Source organism: Canis lupus, chromosome X, assembly GCF_003254725.2.
Source record: "Canis lupus dingo isolate Sandy chromosome X, ASM325472v2, whole genome shotgun sequence".
Lineage (NCBI taxonomy): Eukaryota > Metazoa > Chordata > Mammalia > Carnivora > Canidae > Canis > Canis lupus.
The window spans coordinates 10,772,218-10,795,759 of record NC_064281.1 but is presented as its reverse complement, the minus strand read 5'-3'; the positions used below and the strand labels follow the sequence as shown (position 1 = coordinate 10,795,759).

The 23,542-nt window shown below is 40.4% G+C and overlaps 1 protein-coding gene across 1 annotated transcript in view; it reads left to right on the top strand.

The window, feature by feature from the left end:
* Positions 1-23,542, top strand: part of FANCB (FA complementation group B) — a 462,529-nt gene that overhangs the window by 320,968 nt on the left and 118,019 nt on the right. The window contains exons 16-17 of the transcript XR_003131918.3: positions 13,822-14,408; positions 15,873-16,032. The gene's annotated coding sequence lies outside the window, so the exon portion shown is untranslated. The remainder of the gene's footprint in view (positions 1-13,821; positions 14,409-15,872; positions 16,033-23,542) is intronic.

The following is a 23,542-nucleotide window of genomic DNA, read 5'->3' as shown; positions in this document are numbered from 1 at the left end:
TCCTTACAGAACATGGGCTTTGGCATCGCAGAGAGCATTGAAATAGGGCGAGCCACCGCCACACTGGAGAGGAAAAGTGTAGCAGCCAGGAACTGTTTGAATAGAAGGGAGAATGCAAGACCCATGTTAGTCACATTCAGGCATTTCCCAGGAGACACAGGACACACAGGGAACTGCTGCCACACTACGTAACTCAGGTTGGAATTCAGTCAGATCTTACTCTGATTGTGGTACCCTCCGGAAAAAGATACTTATCGTTCAGCAAATGAAATGATGGTAGAACTTCTTCAGGAGGCAGATGCTTGGAATCCTCTTCCTTCCCAGAGGCTTCAAGGAACCCAATCATTCCTGCAAATTCCTTAAGTCAGCAGGTCATTCGTTAACCCCTCTTTTGCCACCCTAACATTCTGCCCCCTGTTACACAGTGGTGACCTGGAATCTGATACAGTGCCTGACCTATACTTAGTTCTCATTATTTGCAGGTTCCATATTTGCAAATTCACTAAAATTTGTTTGTAAACCCAAAATCAATATCCGCAGAGCTTTCATGGTCATTTGTGGACATATGAAAGGCAACAGAAAATTTTGGATCTCCCAAAGCGCATGCATACTTCCAGCTGAAGTTACATGAGACAAAGTTTCACCTACTTGGTTTTTAGCTCTAACACTATGAACAAGTGTACATTTGCCAGCCAACTTAGTGGCACGATCTTAAAATTTTTGTGCTTTTTTTGGTGATTTCACTGTTTAAAATGGCTTCCAAATATAATGCTGAGGTATTGTCTAGTGTTGCCAAACACAAGAAGGCTGTGATGTGCTTTATAGAGAAAACACATGTGTGCAATGAGCTTTGTTCAGGCATGACTTATAAATGATGGTGGCCATGAGTTCAATATTGATGAACCAACAATGTATATTGAAACAGAAATATACATAAGACAAAGTTATGTACTGGTCAGTTAACAAAAATGTCATGATCAGAGACTCTCAGGAACCTAAGTCTGTATTTTCCCTAGAGCAATGTTGCAGTATTTGCTAAATTGGTATTCAAGGTAACTTCATAGAACATCACTACTGCAAATAACAAGAATCTACGATATATGATAAGTGCTCAAGAAATGCTTATTGGGCAAATGAGCAAGAGAACAAAAACCTCACATCTGCATATTTTTATGTATACAAAATTGTATGTGTATTCGTAATGAATTCAGCGCTGGTGCTGAGGCCTCAAAGATGCCAAAAACAGGGATCCCTGGGTGGCGCAGCGGTTTGGCGCCTGCCTTTGGCCCAGGGCGCGATCCTGGAGACCCGGGATTGAGTCCCACGTCGGGCTCCCATGCACGGAGCCTGCTTCTCCCTCTGCCTGTGTCTCTGCCTCTCTCTCTCTCTCTGTGTGACTATCATAAATAAATTTTTTAAAAAAGATGCCAAAAACAGCTAGCCTTTACTGAGTTCTTACAGTGAACCAGACGCTTTACATGTATTATTTTATTTTATCCTCACAACAGTCCTAGGAGGCAGACGCTTATTTTCTCCATTTTTCAGAGAGGGTAACTGAGGCCCAAAGAAATGAAAGAACTTGCTCAAAATCCCTCAACTAGGAAGCAGTGAATACATATTTGAACCCAGATAGCTTAACCATTGTTATTAGCTGAATTGTGCTCCCACAAAACTCATATGATAAAGTCCTACCCTTGAGTACCTTAGAATGTAATGTATTGGAGACAGGGTTTTTAAAGAGGTGATTAAGGAATTAAGGACAAATGAGATCATTGGGGTTGGCCATGGTCCAAAATGACTGGTGTCCTTATAAGAAGAGGAGATTAGGACACTGTGACATGCACAAAAGAAAGACAATGTGAAGACACAAGGAGAAGATGACCATCCACAAGCCACAAGAACAGAGGCCCTCAGAAGGAACCAACCCTGCTGACACCTCGATCTTAGACTTCTGGCTTTCAGAACTAAAAAATAAATAAATTTATTTATTTATGGGGAAATAAATTTCTGTTGTTTAAGCCACTTAGACTGTACTACTCTGTTATGGCAGCCTAAGCAAACTAATACAACTACACTCTCAATGCCTGGCTGATAAATAAGACATGGCCCCAGACTCCAGATCATTCAGAGTCTAGCCACTTGTCATAATCCACTGGAGGCGGTGTTCTCCCGGGGAGGGAGGAGTATAGTTGCAAATGAGGCTATGACTAAATCTGGAATTCTGGAACTGCCTGCAAGGATGGAGCGAGGGAGGAAAAAGTGCTGGATCTTGGGCCAAAGCCAAGTGGAGCATAAAGGTGGCCAAGCCAGAACAAAGCACTGGGAGGGGTGCCAAGTAACAGAATTACAAGTAAAACAGGAAGGAGTTGTGCTGGATGAGAAATGAGCCAAATTGATCTGGCCGAGAAAGAGGACCAGGTCACAAAGGCAAATGTTTAAAAAGCAAAGCCCAAAGGCATAAGACAATGAGAAAGGGATTGTGAAGACTGCTTTCTGGATCCGTAGCCCACCTGAGACCCAACTGGCCATAATGTGCAGCTCTAGAAACCTTAAACCCACTTCCTTTTTGTGCTCCTTTATCTGGATAAAAACCTCACTGTTGAAATTGGATTCTAACATCCCCATTAATATATGGTTGAGTGACAGACTGATCATAACTGTGTCATGTTGGGTTCCCCAGAAGCAGATGCTATGACAAAGATTCTGGAACACAGTAGTTTTTAATTTTAATAGCAGAGAGGATAAATCTCTCCTTATTTTCTACGTTTTCAAAAACATTCTTGACAATTTTGCATACATTGTTTTCTTATATTTTCTTAAGTTATTATTTCCCATTTAAAAAAGGAAGTCCATCGTGTTTCTGATGGAAACTACATGAAACTGATATATTTATTTGAAAGGGATTAGCATATTTATTATATCAAGACTTCCTATCTAGGAGCAGGATCTATCTCTACATTTATTTGGGTCTTGTTTTATGTCCCTCAATAACATAAATAGCTCTCAAGTAAATCTTATACTTTCTTTGCTAATTTTTTTCCTGTTTTGTAGTTTTTGTCTCCATTGTTCATAGGATGTGTGTGTGTGATTCCCCACGTCCCCCCATTTCCATTTCTCTCTGCTTTCTACTAGTAAATGAATTGATTTCTAAAATATTTCCCCTGGTACCTTGTATGTTACTAAATTATTTTACTTGTGATCCTCTAATCTACTTTTTAATTGCACCTATTAGGTTTCCTAAGAAGCCGTCATACCATGTGCACATCAAGATAATATGACTTCCAATATTTACATAAATTCTTCTCTTTTTAAGGCCTGTTGATAAATCATTGGATGCTACATATGAAACTAATGACGTGCTAGATATTGGCTAATTGAATTTACATGAGAAATCGTAAAAATAAATAAATAAAAGAAAGCTGATCGCACTGGCTGGAACTCTGAAAAAATGAGAACGCTGTTGGCTGGCATTTAGCTTAGAGCTGTGCACCCCATGTGTCCCTCCTGGTGGCTCTGCCCTCAGGGTGAAATTGCTGGGTCAGAGCGCCCCCCCACCCAGCAGCACCAATCAGAGGGTGAGGGAGGGATACAATTTGAGGAGGCCTCTGCCTAACTGTGAGCTGGATGGGGTGGGGGGGCCCCGCGGGGCAGGGTGTGAAGTACATCTCCAAGACGTGACCCACACGATGATTTCTAATCATAGTAGTGACATTTTTAAAAACTAAGAAAATCTGAGCTGCTTACTTTTCGGGTCTGGTCAAAACACCCCCCCACCTCCACCCTGTTAAACAGAGTGGGGCGAAAATGCCCCCGGCAACACATCTTGTGCCCAAGGGGAAGCTGGAGGCACCGTCTGCCACTCCCTCACTGCGCCTGAGGACTGTGCAGGTGCCACGTGGCTCTGCTGTTGTTTGCAAAGCCCAGCCCGCGTCTCACCCCCTTCTCTGTCGTCAGGAACAAAACCCGCTTCACATGCCCAGGCCCACGCGGACCCACGTGCTGAGCATTATAGGCAACTACACAAAGCTTGCTCTCCTCCTCTCACTGCTATGAGGAATTCTTTTTCATGCTTTGGAAATGAGTAGCTGGGGTCATTTGCTCTCCACCTCTACCTTTTTGCTCTCCTGTTTTGAAATCACCATGCCAGCTCTGAGAAAGCTAAGATCAAGGCACCCTGGTTATCAGATGATTTCTCTCTTCTATCTCGACCCCTCGTCATCCCCCTTCCATCATCCTTCCATGTGGTACAAGTATTTATTTGAGTGCCTTGGGCTCTAAGCTCTGCAGGGCGAGTGGCTGTGTTTTAGTTTTCCTCTTCTGCTCTCTGAGACACCTGTAATAATTATCAGCCTAAAATTAACCCAATTCATCAGATGCGCAGTGTTTGGTTGCTCTTCAAAGCTTTTTGTTTTTTCCTGGCCAGTGCTGGCTGGAATGGCATGATGCTAGCCTAAATTTCACATGCATACAATGAGAAGATTTGCCTCATTTTTCTAGGACTTTGATGCTTTGGTGTTTTGCGCCCAGGCTGATAGCGCAAGTTGCCTAGTAACCAGCTGAAGACCAGCACCAGAGTAGAAACTGGAGAAGCCACATTCCTTAATAATGAGAGCAATAGCTGGGAACCAGTGAGTTTGGGGTCACGGTTGGGCTGGATGCTCATTCCTTTGAGGCTGTGACTGGCGTGTCTTTTATTAAGCTGCTCAAATCCTCCATCTGTAAAATGGGCCTGACATGTGACAGTGGGTCCCTCGGGCATGGATCGTAAGCATTAATCAAGAATCCAGAAAACAGTTTGAATTCCTTGGAATCAACGCACCTGGGAAATACATCGGATTGAAAATAACATGGTGCCAGCACAAAGACAATGTGGGAAAGCAGGACCAGCTAAATCCCTGATTTCCAAGATTCTAAAGCAAACGCAATAATAGCTGGTTCTCTGCTTGCCTCCTGGCCAAGATAACTGTGTTTATACGATTACCTCAAGGACAGAAAGTTGTGACAAATGCATTGAAAATGGAGAAGAAATGTACCAAAGTGTTACAAAACAATCTGAGCTACTTGGTCTGAGGTCAATCCACATATGTGGCATCTACTCAGCACTAATTTGGCTAGTCTTACTTAAAGAAGTCTGTCACTCCAAGGAATTGAAATCTCAAGACACAAGGTATATGGTGCCATGAATTATAAAAATAGCTTCATCTGGGTTTTAATCTCTTCCATTGATGCTAAGGTAGAATTTGGGGTTACCTGAGCCAACATGCCTCGTCTAGGGTTCAAGAACTTCTCTCACCCCGGCAATCGGAGCATGCTTTTGCCCCCTCACAATTACCCTGGGCAGACCTTGCATTTCCCTCCTGCTGCTTTATTTTTCCTTCCCTCACATAACGTGGCATTCTTCATTGCCGTGAACCTAGAGGCTCACAAACTTCTGCCTTTAAAATGTGGGTGTGTTTTTTTTTCTTCATAGTTCTCTTGGATGATCTGAAACAAAATTATCCTGAGAATCGCCAGCTCAAGTTATCCTTTTGTAAAAATGGACTGTTTTATTTCCCAGGCCCACAGTGGTCATGGAGTCCCTGAGGCATCACTAGGCATCAAGAAGAATGGAGTCCAAGTCCTTTCTCTTCTGTTTTCTGTGCATGCTTGAGGCAAATTACTCATCTCTTGCAATCTTAGATTCTTTCTATAAAACAGATAATACACTCAAAAGTTGTTGAGAGGATTAGATAAGGATATAATGGACACATATACATAAAGATCATTATGTATACATGTGTAATGATAACATAGATATAGACATACATGGTCATATATCTATATCTTTCTCTTTTTCTCTCTCTCTAGACCATATATATGTATTATAATATATATTCAGCAATTTCATAAGTACTCTGTGTTCAACAAACTTGTTATCAATAGCACTTTCCTTTCTCTCTCTCTCTCTCTCTCGCTCTCTCTTCACTCTCCCTCCCTGTCTCTTTCCCTTCCCTTTTTCTAGCTCTCATACCAATCATGATGGCTTTTCTAGAAGCTAGAGGTAGGACCCTGTATTACCTAACAAAAATAGATGTGTTCCTTTGGAGGGAATTTTAAACCAGGTTAGAAAGTAAAACATCTTGTCCACCAGCCTGCCTTATGAGTTTCAGCAATGTCTGGAGAATCCAGCCACTTCATGTGTTCCTCCACTCCATGCCAGGGCCACTCGTTAATCACAAGTGCAAACAGCATGATTACTACACAAGGCAAAGATACCTCCTATTAAAAAAAAAAAAAAAAAAAGCTGGGCAGCCCGGGTAGCTCAGCGGTTTAGCGCTGCCTTCAGCCCGGGGCCTGATCCTGGAGACCCAGGATCGAGTCCCACATTGGGCTCCATGCAGGAGCCCTCTCTTTCTCTCAGTGTCTCTCATGAATAAATAAAATCTTTTTTTAAAAAAGAGGGGTAGACAAGTTTTAATTACCTTATACTGTATCTATTTATTCATAAGAGACAGAGAGAGAGGCAGAGACAAGGCAGAGGGAGAAGCAGGCTCCCTATGGGAAGCCTGATGTAGAACTCAATCTCAGGACCCCGGGATCATAACCTGAGCCAAAGGCAGATGCTCAACCACCGAGCCATCCAGGTGTCCCATACTGAATATTTTTAAGTGCTGTTCACCAAGCATAAAAGGAAAGCATCACAAGTCACAACCCTAGAGAGAGAGAAGCCATCTTACACTGAAAACTCTCAAGGGCTACTAGGCCATTTGTGCCTTCTCTCTGGGTATTAGGGAACTCACTGTACAGAGACATAATTGCTTTTGGCTCAATCTGATCCACCAGCAAGGACTCTGAAAGGCATTCATTTAATCACTTGTCCTGAAACCACTACTGAAAGTGCAGCCAGCTGAGCTGACGCAGGAAACCAGGTCCCTGCGCCTAACTTGGAAGACGAGAGGAAGAATCACACCAGAAGGTTGACTAAAGGCCAGGTACTATGATGGCCCTCGCCCTCAGAACACTGGGAATTTCTAAACACTGCCCTGACCCACAGTAGTTTTCTTCAAATACAGGAACTTTTGGAAATCCCATTCTGTTTCCCTGTGAAACACATCTGGGTGCTTCAATGGGGGGCAGGTGATTCCCAAAGGCTGATGGCTCCAATGACATGTGACTTTGAAACTGGCTCTTTTCTAAAAAGAAGCAAAACAGAGGTCTCTTCCACTTCTGTTCTGGTCTGCCCAGGACTTTGCCAGCTTTAGCTGTGAGCGTGCCTAGTCCTGGGAAACCCTGCAGTCCTGGGGAAACACAGAACAGCTTTCTTAAATGTAGCCAGGGGTGGGGATGGTCACATGATCACCAATTTCTTTAAGTAGAATAAGGCCTTGCTCAATTTAGAAAAATCCAGAAAAAAACTTTATTGGTCAAGCCACAATCCACATGCCATTTGAGATCTGCTCTTTGTTCTCCAATTCAATGGCTGTATTTAGTTTTGAGGCAGAAATCCCTTTGCAAAATGGCTGAAAGCTATGGAACCTATCCCTTGAAAAATCTATACACATCCACATTATATTGAAGTATAACATACATAGTGTGCTGAAGTTACATAAGGTTACAGTCTGATAAATTCTCCCAAACTGAACACACCCCTATCAATAGCACCCAGATCAAAAATAGAATATTACCAGCACCCCAACAAGACCTCTTTTTCCCTCTTCAATTATTAGACCATCAAGAGTAAATGCTACCCCGACTTCTGACACCTTAATTAGCTTCTGCCTGCTTTTGAATTTCATATAAAGGAAATCATCTAGTATATACACTTTTATATTTGGCTTCTTAAAATTCAACATTATGTTTGTGAGAGTAGTCCGTGTTATTCTGTGTAGTTGCAGTGCATTAATTCCCATGTAGATTCCATTGTACTGACTGTACCACATTCTATTAATCTGTTCTAATATGATGGATATTTTGGTAGTTTTTAAATTTGGACTGTTGAGAATAGTATTATTACATTCTCATACATGTGTTTTAGTGAACAACTGTGCATTTCTTTCAGATATAAACCAAAAAAAAAAAAAAAGAATGGCTGAGCCCTACAACATATGTATGTTCAGCTTTAGCAGATACTGTTTTTATTTCATTTGTTTTTTTTAAGATTTATTTATTTATTTATGATAGACATAGAGAGAGAGAGGCAAAGACACAGGAGGAGGGAGAAGCAGGCTCCATGCTGGGAGCCCGACGTGGGACTTGATCCCAAGACTCCAGGATTATGCCCTGGGCCAAAGGCAGGCGCTAAACCACTGAGCCACCCAGGGATCCCCTATTTCATTTGTTTTTAAGTTGACATACAGTGAAACTCACTTTTGTTTTGGTGTCAAGTTCAATGACTTTTGACAAATGCATGGTGTCATGTAACCACTACCACACTCTGGATTAAACCACAAAAGCTCCCCTAAATTCATGCTGTTCCTTTATGGTCAACCCCTTACCCACCCTTTTTCCTGAAAAGCCACTAATCACTCTATAGTTTGCTTTTTCAGAATGTCTTATAAATGGCATTATTGCAGTATGCAACTTCTTAGACTGGTTTCTCTCATTTGGCACAATGTATTTGTGATTTATCTATGTTGTTCATATATACTTAGATTATTCCTATTATTGAGTAGCATTTCATTTTATGGATCATAATTTGGATTTTTGAAAAATATTTATTTATTTATTTATTTATTTATTTATTTATTTATTTGAGAGAGAGCGCAAGTGGGGTGGGGGTGCAGAGGCAGAGGGAAAAGCAGACTCCCTGCTGACCAAGGAACCTAATGCAATGCAGGGGCTTGATCCCAGGACCCTGGGATCATGACCTGAGCCAAAGGCAGGCACTTAACTGACTGAGCCACCCAGGTGCCCCTGGATCACAATTTGTTGATTCATTCATCTGTTGAAAGACATTTTTTTCACTTTAAGGCTTTTATAAAAATTCACGTACAGCTTTGTGTGTGAATATAAGTTTTCATTTCTTTTGGATAATCACTTAGGAATGTTAGTGCATTTGGTATTTTGTTTACCTTAAACTGTTAAATTATTTTCTAGAATGTCTGTCCCATTTTTAGTTTCCATCAGTAATGTATAAGAGCTCCAGTTGCTCTGAATGCTCACAGCACCTGGTATTAGGTTATTGTATAAACCATTCCGATAGCTGTGTAGTCATATCTTATTGCAGTTTTAATTTACATTTCCCTAGTGACTAATGATGTTGAACATACTTCCATGTGTTCATTTGCCATCCTCAGATACTTTATGTATTCTGTCCAGGGTTTTTGGTTGTAATCAGTGGGAGGATGGAATGAAGTGTGTTTATCCCATTTTAGCCAGATCCAGAAGTCCTCCATACCATTTTTCTCCAATTTTTTTTCTCCAATTTTTAATTGAAATATAGTTGACATCTAATATTAAATTGGTTTCAGGGGTACAACAGGGATTTAACATTATATACATTACAAAATGCTCACTACAATTAGTGTATTACAGTATTATTGACTATATTCCATATGCTGTACTTTTAAGCCCCGTGATTTACTTATTTTATACCTGGAAGTTTGTACTTCTCCATCTCTTTTTTTTTTTAAGATTTTATTTATTTATTCATGAGAGACACAGAGAGAGAGAGGCAGAGACACAGACAGAGGGAGAAGCAGGCTCCATGCAGGGAGCCCAATGTGGGACTCCATCCCGGGTCTCCAGGATCACGTCCTGGGCTGAAGGCGGCGCTAAACCACTGAGCCACTCGGGCTGCCCTGCTTCTCCATCTCTTTCACCCATTTCGCCCATCTCCTCACTCCCCCCCTTTGGCAACTACCAGTTTATTCTCTGTATTTATGAGCCTGTTTCTCTCTTTTTTGTTGTCATTATGGTTTGTTTTGTTCTTTAAATTCCACAAATAAGTGAAATCATATGGTATGAAAAGATGCTCAGTGTCATTCATCATCAGGAAGATGCAAATCAAAATCACAATGAAACATCACCTCATACCTGTTAGAATGGCTAGTATCAAAAAGGGAAGAGATAGCAAGTTTGTTGGGGAGGATGTGGAGAAAAGGGTACCTCTGTGCGCTGTTGGTGGGGATGTAAATTGGTGCAGCCACTGTGCAATACGGTATGGAGTTTCCTCAAAAAACTAAACGTAGGAATATCATATGATCCAGTTGTTCCACTGCTGGGCAATTATTCAAAGGAAGCAAAAACAGTAATTCAGAAAGATATATGCACCTCTATGTTTACTGCAGCATTATTTACAATAGATATGGAAGCAAGCTGAGCACCCATCAAAAGATGAATGGATAAAGAAGAGGTGATATATATAGACACACAATGGACTATTACTCGGTCATAAAAAGAATAAAATCTTGCCATTTGTGATAATATGGATAGACCTGGGGTATTATCCTAAATGAGATAAGCCAAACAGAGGAAGACTCCATACCTTGAACTGAATTTTAGCATTTTCCTCAGAGAATATGCTTTCTGTTGGTCTTATAGACAGCAGAGCAGATAAATAGAGCATTAACAGCATGAGGACTCCAGAGGCTATGAATGCATCTTGACAACACTCAAGGACACCTCTTCTTTGAATCATGCCTCCCGATTTGAGAACCTGCTGTTCTGTGTGATAAGCTCCTACAAAATTCAAGTGTGCAGGAAAACTCGTTTGAATTAATTGAAAATACATCCACACCCATCTTCTGTCAACCCATTTTGCTTCCCAAGGAGACAAACTCACCCATGCCCTTTGGGCTATGGTCTTTTAAACTGCTATCATAGAAGATAAGTGGATCTACTTGGGTGCTTTCTCCCTTTTCCACAGTGTTCCTGGAATTACCTCAAATTTCATTTGACCCTGTATTCCCCAAAGTAGTGAGACAGGCTTCCCCCTGATGTACACACACTTCTCAGGCTGCCTTAACAACAGAATTGGTAAGGCACGAGTCCTGGTGATCAGCTATGACAACACATTTGTCTAACTGGAGCTGGTCTCAAAACATACTATTTCTGGTATAGCCAGAGCTTAAGTCTAAAGATGCCCATGTATTGACATCCATCTTCACTTATTAGGCAGGATTACTCGAACCCATACATAATCCTCTAGGAGGACATCAGGCGTTTTAAACAGCTTCATTAACTCATCCAGGTCATTAGAATAATGCTCCTCAAAGTGTGGCCTGCAGAATGGCAGCCTCAGCATCAACTGGGAGCTTGCTAGAAATCCCGAGGTTCAGGCAGCCCCTCCTAAATGAGGTCTCTGGAGATAGACACAGGAATCTGTATCTTAACAAGCTTTCCAAGGGATTCTTATGCATCCCAAAGTCTAAGAGCCACCAATTAGTGATTTACACTTATCCCGAAGCTGATTTTTTTATAAATTTATTTTTTATTGGTGTTCAATTTGCCAACATATAGAATAACACCCAGTGCTCATCCCATCAAGTGCCCCCCTCAGTGCCCATCACCCCGTCACCCTGTCCCCCCCCCACCTCCCCTTCCACTACCCCTTGTTCATTTCCCAGAGTTAGGAGTCTCTCATGTTCTGTCTCCCTCCCTGATATTTCCCACTCATTTTTTCTCCTTTCCCCTTTATTCCCTTTCATTATTTTTATATTCCCCAAATGAATGAGACCATGTAATGTTTGTTCTTCTCCGATTGACTTATTTCACTCAGCATAATACCCTCCAGTTCCATCCACGTCGAAGCAAATGGTGGGTATTTGTCGTTTCTATGGCTGAGGAATATTCCATTGTATACATGAACCACATCTTCTTTATCCATTCATCTTTCGATGGACACCGAGGCTCCTTCCACAGTTTGGCTATTGTGGACATTGCTGCTATAAACATCGGGGTGCAGGTGTCCCGGTGTTTCATTGCATCTGTATCTTTGGGGTAAATCCCCAGCAGCGCAATTGCTGGGTCGTAGGGCAGATCTATTTTTAACTCTTTGAGGAACCTCCACACAGTTTAATGCAATCCCTATCAAAATACCATGGACTTTCTTCAGAGAGTTGGAACAAATTATTTTAAGATATGTGTGGAATCAGAAAAGACCCCGAATAGCCAGGGGAATTTTAAAAAAGAAAACCATAGCTGGGTGCATCACAATGCCAGAAATCAGGTTGTACTACAAAGCTGTGGTCATCAAGACTGTGTGGTACTGGCACAAAAACAGACACATAGATCAGTGGAACAGAATAGAGAATCCAGAAGTGGACCCTCAACTTTATGGTCAACTAATATTCGATAAAGGAGGAAAGACTATCTACTGGAAGAAAGACAGTCTCTTCAATAAATGGTGCTGGGAAATTGGACATCCACATAGCAGAAGAATGAAACTAGACCACTCTCTTGCACCATACACAAAGATAAACTCAAAATGGATGAAAGATCTAAATGTGAGACAAGATTCCATCAAAATCCTAGAGGAGAACACAGGCAACACCCTTTCTGAACTTGGCCACAGTAACTTCTTGCAAGATACATCCACGAAGGCAAGAGAAACAAAAGCAAAAATGAACTATTGGGACTTCATCAAGATAAGAAGCTTTTGCACAGCAAAGGATACAGTCAACAAAACTCAAAGACAACCTACAGAATGGGAGAAGATATTTGCAAGTGGCGTATCAGATAAAGGGCTAGTTTCCAAGATCTATAAAGAACTTATTAAACTCAACAGCAAAGAAACAAACAATCCAATCATGAAATGGGCAAAAGACATAAACAGAAATCTCACAGAGGAAGACAGAGACGCGGCCAACAAGCATGTGAGAAAATGCTCCGCATCACTTGCCATCAGGGAAATACAAAGCAAAACCACCATGAGATCCCACCTCACACCAGTGAGAATGGGGAAAATTAACAAGGCAGGAAACCACAAATGTTGGAGAGGATGTGGAGAAAGGGGAACCCTCCTGCACTGTTGGTGGGAATGGGAACTGATGCAGCCACTGGAAAACTGTGTGGAGGTTCCCCGAAGCTGATTTTAAAAGTTGGGAAGAGGAAGTGAGCGGCCTCTCCCAATATTTTCAGATTTGTACCCAGTGTTGATGTATTAGCCTTTCAGGACCAGACTTCCCTAACCTAAACAGGGATGACCTAAAATGGCTCCAGTAATAGCCATGACAAGACTGTAAGACTGCCAGCTTCCAGGAGAGTGTGTGGCCCTCCTTTTACAACCATAGGTGGTAAAATATTATTATGAAGTGTAGGTAAAAAATAATAATAATACAGTCCCAGTTTTGAGCTACTTCGGAGGAAATGCACATGGTAAGGTAATTTTTATGACAGTTTTTAAAAATACTTTACAATTAATGTTTTAAAAAATTACATTCAGAAACACGAGGCAAAAACAGGCAAAGCTATTTGTGGTGTATTTCCCCCAGGAAAGATAGTATTTTCTGAGCATGATACTAGGGCAAAATGAGCAAGTTTGAGAGTAATTCCAACTATAATCTTGGGCTTGAGCCTAGTTAAAGGAATTCTGAGAGCTGAAATCAAGTAGATGCAAACTGGCAAAGAAGACAGAAGCAGACTTTAAAATTGGTCTCCAATTGGTCAGATGCTGTTAATAAATATTTATTGGGTACTTATTATGTGCAGAGTGTGTGCTTCGTGCTGAAGCTGGCTATCATTATGCCAATTTGGTAGTATAATAAACTAGCCTTATACAATGTCCACCGAATCCAGGGTAGGCAATAGAAGGTTATGAAGTTTGATTATTTCCCCATGTACTCTCCTTCCACTTCTCCACAGTCTCCCCAGCCCCTTTTCAAGGTGTGTTTTCTTCCACAGGAAGCCGAGACTACTGATTTAGCATCAGGGATACAGGATTTCTGTCGTTTCTTTGTTTCGTCCAGACATGAAGATTCTCTGATTCACCCTCCCCACTCCCAGTTATTACCAAGAACATGCATTTTGCAAGTTGATGAACCAAAATCTGAGGTACAAAGGGTGGACTTGGAACTGAGCTAAAGGAGATTGTGATACAAAAGGATCTCTTTGGAGAACTGTGCATCCCTGCTGTTCAAACTTTAAGCAAAAGATACATATCATATGATACTTTTAACTGTTCTTTTCCAACGAGTTTGCAAAAAAAGGAACAAACATTCACTAGAAGTGAATGAGTCCTCACATCTTATCAGTTGACCTTGGGACTGGAGCCCAGCTGCATCCCCAGTTTTTATCCCCAAGCGGCCCCCCCAGACTTCGGTTGCAGCTGACTGAAGAAGAGATCATGTTGGCCATTTAACTGGAACTGCAGAGAATTGGCACATTGCACATGCAGCCCCTGCAGGAATCGTAGCTGGCTACCCATCCTTCTAGTGCTTGAATCCCAGGCAGATGAGGCGCTCGAGAAGAAGCAGAGGCTTATTTAAAAGGTGAGGGTGCTGGGCACTGCTTCCATCCAGGAACACCTCGGGAGGCAAAAGCAGGACAATGGAATGCTTGGGTGAGACTGAATGGCTATATGCCTGGGATCCCCTGACTTTTCCTCCATGTTCTCTGGGTCCTATTATGTCCTTATGTTTGGAAAGAAATTGTGGTATTGTAGGATTTTTCAGAAAGGAAGGGAACATTCACTTTGGATAAGCAAAAGGGTTATTTCTTTCTTTGTGTGAGAGGGTTTTGCTCATTTTCCTTTGTTAATATCCCAGGTATCTGTCCCAGGATCTGCTCTAGCACTATTCTAACCTACATAGTCACTGATTAGCAGTGGGTCCTGTTGCTTAAGGATTTGGAAAGTCTGTTGGCAGACATTAATTCACAGTGAGAGAGGATTCAACTCTGCATGACTCAGACCAGAGTTTCCTAACACTGAGGTTTTTTTTAATTTATTTATTCAGAGAGAGAGAGAGACTGAGAGGCAGAGACACAGGCAGAGGGAGAAGCGGGCTCCATGCTGGGAGCCCGACGCGGGACTCGATCCTAGGTCTCCAGGATCAGACCCCGGGCTGTAGGCGGCGCTAAACCGCTGCGCCACCGGGGGTGCCCCTAACACTGAGTTTGAAGACCTCTTTATACGATCAGAAAAATCTCCAAATCATCATATAGTTTTGCTTGTGTTTCTAGTTTTAGTTGGTTGAGAAAATATTTTATTTTTCTCAAAATGTCTATAGTTTCAAAAACAATTTTAAATGATTTTGTATTTTCTTAATCACAACACCTGTGGACATTTGAAAATAGCAGTCCATATATAGGAAGACCTATTTTTATTCATTATGCAACTTGTACTTGGTGAGCAGAGAGATTAAAGGATCCTTTGGTGGGGCACCTGGGTGGCTCAGTGGTTGAACATCTGCCTTCGGTTCAGGGCATGATCCTAGAGTCCTGGGATAGAGTCCCACATCAGGCTCCTTACAGGGAGCCCGCTTCTCCCTCTGCCTATGTCTCTGCCTCTGTGTGTCTCTCATGAATAAATAAATGAAAAAAATCTTTAAAAAATGAGGGGGTCCTTTTGCAGAGGACCTAGAATTCCTGAGTGCCCATAATGCACAGATTTGAAACCAGTGACTTAGACAATGAATGCTATCAAATAAACAGATGAAATGAATGAATACAAAATGAATAATTGGGGAAAAAACCCAAACCTAGACTTATTAGTAAAAGAGAAGGAAGTAGACCTCTTTGCAGAATCTGGAATTATGATGACTTTGATTGGTAAATGGGAAATTATTTTATCATAATTCTTGTTACTGCTGTGAATATCTGCGATGAATTTAGGGGCACTCATTGCTTTGGGTTCAACAAATTGTGTGAGCAGAGCAATCAGATGAAATAAGTCTTCTTTAGAAGTAAATTTTAACTATTAAAATAGTGTTTTTAAGGATGTCTTTTCTCTTCAGGGATTCAGGACAGCAGGCCATGCAAACATTCTTGGCTTCAAGATGTAACATTGCTAGGATGGACAGGCATGTCCTACATGCCCTGAGCGAGGACAGAAGGTAGCTCGCTGCTTCCTACCACACCACCTCTGCTGTTGATGGGATGATCACCACTCATAAGGTGAGGGAAACACCCATGTAATAAATGGAATGTCTGCTCCTAGCAGAGTTGTACTACAGCAAACGGCAGGCTTGTGACTGCTACTTTTCTAATTCCCCATTCAAGTCTGAGTCACAAATCCTCACCTAGGATCTCTGGGGGTGATGTTGGGGCTTTAAGTGCCATTAAATGGAGTTCTGAGCAAAGAGGAGAGTATCACCTAAATCCGATTTTGGTGGTTTAGCCCCTCACTTCTCCTTGAAGTCCCTGAAGTCACTGTGCCCACAATGGACAATGGCAAAAGAAGAAAGGCATTGTTTCTTTTTTTTTTCCAGTGAGCTTGTGTCTAAAACTCCAAATGCAGACCTTTCCAGGCAACTGGATAAAAATCCACGGCTTTGACCCAAGTGCACAGGGAGAGCTTATCCCTCCCCCAGTTCCAAACCCCACTTTCAAAATTTTACCACCCTTACGGAAACTGTATTATGAATGTGAGGCCAGGGTTTAGAACATCCAAGTGTATGTGAGAGAGAAAAGAAGGAAAAGCTACCAGAGCCCAGGGACAGATTCTGCTCCATGAAGGCAAGGGAAACAGAGAAATATACCCATGTATTTGACCTTCTAACACACAGGGTAAAACACACACTAGAGAACTAGAATCTGAACCTCTCAGTTTAGCAACACCTGATTTGGGGAGGCCCTGGAAAAAGAAGTGGGAGGAAGGCAGATCTTCTCTTTTCTCTGTAGTGCCTTCTCATTCTAGAAGACCATTTTACACTTATGAATTCTACCTTGGAGGATATGTAGCTTTGGAAATCTTCACACAATGAAATTTTTTTGGCAGATGAAATTCTGCTCACGACCTTGTTGGTACAAGAAGCTGCATGGAAACTGTCTTTGACTTCCTGAAGCAGAATAGTAATCAGGCTCATGCTGGCATTTGATGAGTTAAGTGAACTGGAATATGAAGTCTGACAAATTTGTTAATGGAATTTTCTTTAACCAAGAGGATCAACAAAATCCATAGGAAGTAAATCTTTGCTTCATCTCCTACTGCTGTTATTGACAGAACTATGGAGACTTTTTTTTTGTAGAAAGTCATTGAATTGCCTGATTTTATAAAAAGTGGATAAAAGCTATAATGCTTAGGAGGTAAAAATGTCCTAGAAGAGTGCTGCCCAATGATCTGCAACGTCCAATATGGTAGCTAGCACCCACATGTGGTTACTGAGAATTTGAACTGTGGCATATAACTGAGGAATTGAATGTTTAATCTTACTTAATTTTTTAAAGATTTTATTTATTTAGTCATCACACACACACAGAGAGAGAGAGAGAGAGAGAGAGAGGGAGAGATTGAGGCAGAGACACAGGCAGAGGAGAGAAGCAGGCTCCATGCAGGGAGCCCGACGTGGGACTTGATCCCGCGTCTCCAGGATCACACCCTGGGCTGAAGGCGGCGCTAAACCACTGAGCCACCCGGGCTGCCCTAATCTTATTTAATTTTAAATAGTTTGATTTCACATAGCCACACATGTCTAGGGACTACCATATTGGAAAGCACAGCAGTAGAATAACTCATTATTAAATATATCATAGGCATAAAAAGTATATAATATATATGGTTTAAATAATAATCAAATAACCCCTGTACCCTCCAATCTTTCTTAAGAAAGAGAATATTACCCAAACCTCTGAAGTTCCCCAAGTGCCCCTGCCTGAACCCTTTCTTTTTCTTTTTTTTTTTTTGCCTGAACCCTTTTGTATCCCACCCTACCCCCAGAGATAACTACTATCTTGAATTTTGTGTTCATTATTCCTTTACTTTGTTGGATGTTTTTACCAGAATTTTTATGCATTTCTAAACAAAATTTTATTTTCTTCACATGTTTTGGGACATTTTATGAACAGAATTATACTGTGTGCACTCTTTGGTGACTTGCTTTTTTGATCAGTATTACATTTAACAGTCCCCCCATTATTGATGCGTATAACTGTATTTCATTTTCAGTGCTCTTCTTAATATTACTAACATGTGTCATTTAAATGGAAGCACAGATTAGGTATTCTTTTGTACTCTGCTCCAGTTTATCAATATATTTTAGTTTTTTCATCCATTCTCCAGTCAGTGGTAATAGTGGTGTTTCTATTTTCTTGTTATTACAATCACTCTACATGGAATACTTTTCACATGTTTCTAGGGTCAGATAAGAAAGAGTCTCTCTAGGGTACAGGCCAGGGAATCAAACTGTTGGGTAATAAGGATACCTATATATCTTTACAAGGTGATGCCACATTGTTTTCCAAAGTGGTGGAACCAATTTATATACCTACTAATAGCTCAAGAAGTGTTTGGTTCTCTACATTCTAGCAATAATCATCTTTGTCAGACATTTTAATTTCTGCTCATCTGGTAGGCATAAAATGCCATCTCGTTGTATCCTTAATTAGTATCCCCAGGTTATTAATGAGATCAGGGATATTTTCATTCAAATATCTTTTCTTTTGAAGTGCCTACAGGTTTTTTCTTTTTTTTTTTATTCATTGATTTGTGGACTTTCTTTATATTCTGGGTATTAATCCCTTGCCAGTCATATGTACTGCAAATATCTTCTCCTTATTTGAGGCTTATGTTTTACCTTTTACAGTCTATTTATTGAACAGAAATTCTTTTTTAAAAAAAGAAAAAAATAAAAAATAAATAAATAAATAAAGATTTTATTTATTTATTCACGAGACAGACAGACACACACACACACACACACACACACACACACACACAGAGGCAGAGAGACACAGGCAGAGGGAGAAGCATGCTCCATGCAGGGAGCCTGACACAGGACTTGATCATGGGTCTCTAGGATCACACCCTGGGCTGAAGGCGGCGCTAAACTGCTGAGCCACCCGGGCTGCCCCTTAATTATAATGTACTTAAACTGAGCTTGTATTTCCTTTGCTTGTACATTTGTCATCTTTTTAAAGAAATCCTCCCCACCCAGAAGTTGTAATACTTTTCTCATATATTTTCTTCTTTAGGATTTAGTTTCCTGTTTGCCTTTGAGTCTTGTATCCACTTGTAATTGATTTTGTTTATGATAGAAAATGGAGATACAAGTTCATTTCTTTCCGTAGGGATAGCTGTTCCTTCCAGTGTTAGTTATTGAAGAGATGGGTTATTTACTCACTGATCTCCCACGCCAACTCTTGTTTATGCGGGCCAATTCTAGGTCCTCTCTTTTTATGTATCTTTCATCTCTTTTTATTTTTTCATGTATCTTTTCATCTCTTTCATGTATACATGGGCACAATTCCAGACCTTCCCTTTTGTGCTATTAGTCTGTCTAACTCTGAGATAATACCACTATCTCTTAAGTACTTTAATGTTGAAAGAAAGGATCCAGACACACACAAAATAACTACTCTGTGCTTCTATTTACATAAAACACAAAACAGAATGAGGCATGCAGAAGAGCTGGAGATGAAGTTGAAGAGGTAGCAGGTGGGACAGATGATGGCGTGAGATGGAAGCCATTGGAAGGTTTTCAGCAGAGGAGCTACATGACCCACCTTATGCTGTCAAAGGATCACCCTGGAACTTAATTGAGAATAGGCTTTTGTGAGGCAAGAATGGAAGCAGGGAGACCAGTTATAAAGCCAGCACAACAGTCCGGGTGAGAGAAGATGGCATATGGGACCAGAATGGTGGCAGTAGAGGTAGTGACACGTGGTCAGATTGCAGGTATATTATGAAGATGAGGCTGATCATATGTGCTACTGAACCCATTGTGAAGTGTAAGAGAAGAGAGGCATCAAAAGAAGAGAAGACATATCAAGAGTGACATGTTGAGAGTTTTGACTGAGAAACTAAGGATGGATCATGTAGTATATAGTATATATGTAATGTATATATAACCTATATGGCATATATGTAAGATACACACACATAGTGCTCAGTACAAGTTTGCAACATGGTATGTATATGTCTTTAATAAAGAGTCCCTCTCTCTCCTTCATAGGGTATATATATAAAGTTCAGACTTTAATATTTTGTAGTTCCTTAAAGTTAGAGATACCCTCATGCTCAAAGGGTGACCCTGGGTGATGCTTGCCTGATAATAGAGTGGAGATGAAAGAGTGATGTCTATAAGGCTTGATTCTTAGGAAACTGACAGGCACTCACAGTGATGTCCATCTTGGGAAATAATCAGAGTAAACAAGAGTAGCTCTAACAATGTGACTTCTGAGAGAACAATTTTTTAAGACCAAGTGCTATTTTAGCATGAGCCTAGGGGTAAATGTCTATATAGTAGAGAGCTTTGAGACTTCTGCGTTATCTGGGTATAAATAGAGCCTTTGAGCCCCTTAGAAGAAAGCTTAGGTATTTACCGAGATGACCATTATTTTCTGCTGCTGCTGACCAGTGAAATACTTTCCAAATGCTGTTTTAATTCCACCAGCGCCTTTAGATGGATGGCTTGATATGCCCTTATTTATTATGTGACTTACAGAAATGACAGACCCATCACCAACGTGACACTGTCTCCCCATACATCTCAGTCTGCAAAACTAGTACCAGGTACTTGTTTTTCCAGTTAACATTCTCAACACTAAAGTAATCTGTGTGGTTGCTACAGAAGTTATACTTTGTCCATTCTTGGGATTATAATAGATGTTTAATAAAAAGATTTGGCCAACAACTGTGTCCCTCTATGCCATTTTGCCTTCTTACCTAACTTCACTCATATCCCTGAGGACTCATACAGTTATGCCCCAATTCTACTATCCATCCAGTTGGGTTCATTGCTAGTATAAGGTCAGTAACATTCAGTGTTCTTGACTTGGTGTTCTTTTAAGATAAAAAAAGAAAATACAGGGCACTTGGGTGGCTCAGTTGGTTAAGCGCCCGACACTTGGCTCAGGTCATAATCTCAGGGTCGTGAGATTGAGCCCCACTTCAGCTCTGCACTGGGCATGGAGCCTGCTTAAGACTCCCTCTCTCCCTCTGCTCCTCCCCCCACTTTCCCTCTCCTTCTCTAAAAAGTAAAGAAAAGACAAGAAATAAAAGAAGATACAAGGCACTAACCAGGAGCAAACATTAACTGGGTTAAAGCAAAACCCTTCCTTTCAGGTAATGGAAAGTATGTAAGAGATGCTTTAATGTGATTTGAAGATCCTTTTCCATCTGCTTCATTAGTCGAGTATAGTGGCTATTTTTATATTGTCATGACTCCAGCTTTTGAAATTTGTAAAACTAGTGTAAAGATAGACCAAAGTACAAAATAAAAGATCTTCTCCATCACCCACACTTTTTTAATGCAGTAATGCACTTTGCAGTCCTTACACATAAAAAGGCAATTGTGCCAGGCACCAGGAAGCATAAAGAGATAATAAGTGGCCCCCACCATTAAGGAGTTTGTTATCATGGGGAGACAGAGTTAGAAGCCAATCATTTTAGAGACAGTAAAAGCCCAGTGATTACCTCCAGGGGACAGTTTAGTGATGAATAAGTGATGAATGCTATAGTCAGATAATGATACAAGTTAACATTTATCACATAGTTCTGAGTGTGTTACATATAGCATCTCATTTAATCTTTACTACTGCCTTATGAAGCAGGATATTTTTATCACCATTTTGTAGACAATTAAATTGAGGTATAGTCACATTAAGTGACTTCTTTGAGTCACACAGGTAGCAAGTGGTACAGCCAGGATCTGGAAAAATCCAGGCAGTCCTGCTCCAGAATCTGTGTCACAACCTCTGTGTTGTTTTGCCATTCTGATGTCTAGATGGGAAAATCAGCTCTACCATTTACTGTAGTAACAAAGGGTGGGTGAAAAGAGAAAGCTTTTTATTTTGTGTCCTGGTGTGTCTGTGCACCACTTTACAAATTTGGAAAGCAGGAGTCATGGTAATATAAAAATAGCTGCTTCTTCACTAGTCAGGTAATGGTCAAAGGATCTTTAAATCACATTCAGATATCTCTTTCATGTTCTACATTGGAAGAGGGTTGCCCTTCACTCTAGCAAATGTTTATTACATGCTTCGAACTTTAAATGTGTTATCTTAAAAAGAATACCAATGCAAGAGCACTTAGGATTGCTGTCTGTATAGTGGCAAATAAATGGATGATAGCAGAATTTGGACCTTAGTGATATAAATTTAGCTGCTCTAAGACCTAGTTTGTTCCCCTATAAAAGGAGCATAATAATAATATCTACCTTATAGAGTTTGTGTGAGGATTAAACTACCTATTAGAGTAAAATGCTTAACTTTATGCCTGGCACATAAAAAAATACCATATGATAATGATGGTATGTTGGTGGTAATAGTGATTATCTCAAAAACCCTCTTTGTTGTTGGCATGCTCAATTTTAGAACTTGAAATTTTAGGATGGTTGGCTGAGATGTTCTGTGTTTTATACTTAGGAATATCATATTTATAATTAGAAACATCCATTTATCAATGAGTTCTTCTATGGTCAATTACTGGCTTTTACATGCTTCATCTTTGCCATCTCTCTAAGATATTATAAAACATTTGAAAGAAAGCTTGTACCAATTGCCCTATAATCAGAGCTGATATGAACAAAATCTGGTGAGAAGATTCTTGCTTAGGTGAAATTTCCTCTACCCCTCCCTCTACACCCTCATCCCACATTGCTCAAACATTGGAATTTGCAGAACATGATTCTGAACGTTCTTGTGAATGGATTGGAGCATTCCCAAAGGTGAAAAAAAGTGCAGTGATGTTGCCTGTCAATAAAATATCTCACCTAATTCATTATACATACCATATATACATCTACTGTCAACGCAGAGCCCACTGTAGCAAGGCACACTGAATTTCAATAAATAATTCCTTGGACATTCTTTATCTAAATTAATGTATAATTGTGTTCACTGAGTATATGCATTCTTTGTGATCACTGATGAGACATCAAGAAAGCCTTCTTCTTCTACTTCCAGAATTCCTTCCATCCACTGTCACAGGAAGTTTACTTTCAGATTTTAGAATGCCAATTGGGAGTTAAAGCGCATTTTTAAAAATCTAGAATGTGTAATTAAGCCAAATGGTTAGTCCTGCTTGCTATTGTGTGTATATATATAAGCATTTTAATTGTATTCAATTCTATAAAATAGAAATATTTAGTTGATTGTCTTTCCTTTCAGCTTTCCAAAGCAATATTTATGTTGCATCCTTTGATGTGAGAGTGGGCTAAAATATGACTTCTAAATAGGACAAAATTTCATTGAATTGGAAGAAAATTTCACCACTAAGAGGGTGTGTATGTGTATATATGTGTGTGTTATTGTTGTTTTGCCATACATTGTAATCACTCTTCAGGCTCTGAAATGATAAGTGTATTTTGTGGATCTCATGGCATTCATTTATAGTCACAGTGAAGGAAAATCTCTCCAGATCAACATATTAGAATATGTAGTGAAGAGAAGTAACAAAGCTCTAATTTTCATAATGTAGATTGGGTGATTTTCTATCTTCCATTCTTTCTTTCTGCACAGGCCTCAC